At 47.4% G+C, this 2,296-nt stretch overlaps 1 protein-coding gene across 1 annotated transcript in view; it reads right to left on the bottom strand.

Moving 5' to 3' along the window:
- Positions 1–865, bottom strand: part of COPB1 (coatomer protein complex, subunit beta 1) — a 35,042-nt gene extending 34,177 nt beyond the window's left edge. The window contains exon 1 of the mRNA XM_010830574.1: positions 713–865. The gene's annotated coding sequence lies outside the window, so the exon portion shown is untranslated. The remainder of the gene's footprint in view (positions 1–712) is intronic.
- Between the last annotated feature and the right edge of the window lie 1,431 nt (positions 866–2,296).

Raw genomic sequence — 2,296 nt, 5'->3', positions numbered from 1 at the left:
AAAACAAAATAAAAACAAAACCAGTAACTATAGTGATCTTTTCTGTCTAAAGTTCATTCAGCTTAGCTTATGAATTTTACAGCATTAGACGGGGAGAGTCAATCTATATTACTTTGCATAGAAATAAATCCTGATGTATTAAAACACACACTTGTCAGCCTTAGCCTAAGTTACATTATCTCCCACCCCACAACCCCGCCCAGAGTCTAGAAAGCTGTACTGCAGAATTAAAGCCCACAATACAGTGACAAGTCCCCCAGCCCCACCCCATCACTATATAAAAGTGATTTTTAAACATAATACACAATCGGAACTTCTCAAGTTAAAAAGAGCCCGGGCAAAACTACTCTGCTTAAAACCCTTACAGCGCTTTAATACGTTCACCCATGCGACCCGACTCTGTGGACCAGGAGTCCCTCAACTGGTGCTGTGCACCCCCACGTCCCTTCCCCGTTCCTTCCCTCCAGCAAAGGAAGCCCCGGCCGGGAATGGCGAGCCCCAGGGGCCTGGGAGGGAGAAGACCCCCGGCCAGTAGGCAGGCCAGGATGGGGCGGCCCGCTCAGAGCTTCCCAGCCCTGCACTCCACTTCGCCAGGCCCGGACGCTAGCGGCCTAGTCGCTCCCCTTCCGAATCTCCCCGCTAGAGTCCAGTTCCTCCAACTTTGCCCAGCCCAGGGAGCGCCTCCAAGATGAGGGGGCTTGTAGGCCGTTACCTGACTCCGAGGGGCAGCAGCTGGGGCAACAGCGGAACCGTAGACTCCGGCTCCAACCCGCAGCAGCGGCGGCGGCGGATCCGCAGAGTCCTCCGCTGACGTGGAAGGGGGTGGGGAGCCGACCCAGGCCGCAGCCACCTAGCCCCTACGGCAACTCAGAGAGGACAAGCCCTCTCCGTCCTGCGCCTGCGCTTTCCGAGTGCGTCGCAAGCATTTCTAGTTCCGAACTTTAAAAGTCTCTTCCTGTTTTCTTAGCGTCGGCTGCTTTAGGCGGAAGAGGAGACTGGAAACACAAGCTAAGTTTTCCCTGCAAGCCTGAATTAGGCGTTGAGGTCATTTAAACACTACTTAGAAATTGTATTTTCAGCCAGAAACTCCACAGCAGCCAGTGTAGGACAGGGAGTGCTTGGACTCAAGAACATTTTATAGGACTGACGGCCTAGTGGGAAAGAATGCTATCCTGGGAGCTGGAATCCCCTTTCTAACTCACCCACGAATAAACTTGGAAAGTAACTAAATACAATTTGAGGAAGTAACTTAAGTTCTTCCAAGAGACACTAGATTGTATGAAGATCCGTTTCAGTTCTTAACGCCTCTGCCTCTGCAGTTAGGCTGGAGTTCCTTGAACATCAAAGTCGCACTGGTTATGATTTCTGGTCTTTGTTTAGTAAAGGTCCCTTTCATGATCCTTTAGAAGAATCTAGATTAAATTTTTTTATGCATAAAGGGAGATTGACAGTCACTGTTTTAAAGGATTTTACCTGTTTCCAAAGACCTAATTGTTATAGCTACAATCAGCCATAGTACCTCCGATTTTGCACATTTAAGGTTCCACATCCTCACCCTTCCCACCTCCCCCCATCCCCCAAAGAGGATTTTCCGACCAATCATTAATAATAAAAACTTCTTTGAGGCCTTACGCAAAATACTGTGAATACAAAGACCTGACAGAACCTGACATAAACAAGCTCACCTCCGGGAGATAGAACACAAATAGTGCCTCTCTATGGACTGGAAGAAACACAAGCTGGAATCAAGATTGCCGGGAGAAATATCAATAACCTCAGATATGCAGATGACACCACCCTTATGGCAGAAAGTGAAGAGGAACTAAAAAGCCTCTTGATGAAAGTGAAAGTGGAGAGTGAAAAAGTTGGCTTAAAGCTCAAAATTCAGAAAACAAAGATCATGGCATCTGGTCCCATCACTTCATGGGAAATAAATGGGGAAACAGTGGAAACAGTGTCAGACTTTATTTTTCTGGGCTCCTGAATCACTGCAGATGGTGACTGCAGCCATGAAATTAAGACACTTACTCCCTGGAAGGAAAGTTATGACCAACCTAGATAGCATATTTAAAAGCAGAGACATTACTTTGCCAACAAAGGTTTGTCTAGTCAAGGCTATGGTTTTTCCTGTGGTCATGTATGGATGTGAGAGTTGGACTGTGAAGAAGGCTGAGTGCCAAAGAATTGATGCTTTTGAACTGTGGTGTTGAAGACTCTTGAGAGTCCCTTGGACTGCAAGGACATCCAACCAGTGCATTCTGAAGGAGATCAGCCCTGGGATTTCTTTGGAAGGAAT

Source organism: Bison bison, unplaced genomic scaffold (genome assembly GCF_000754665.1).
Source record: "Bison bison bison isolate TAMUID 2011002044 unplaced genomic scaffold, Bison_UMD1.0 scf7180017864518, whole genome shotgun sequence".
In the NCBI taxonomy this organism is placed as follows: domain Eukaryota; kingdom Metazoa; phylum Chordata; class Mammalia; order Artiodactyla; family Bovidae; genus Bison; species Bison bison.
Note: the sequence above shows the minus strand (reverse complement) of the source record. Positions and strands in the feature narration are given on the sequence as shown.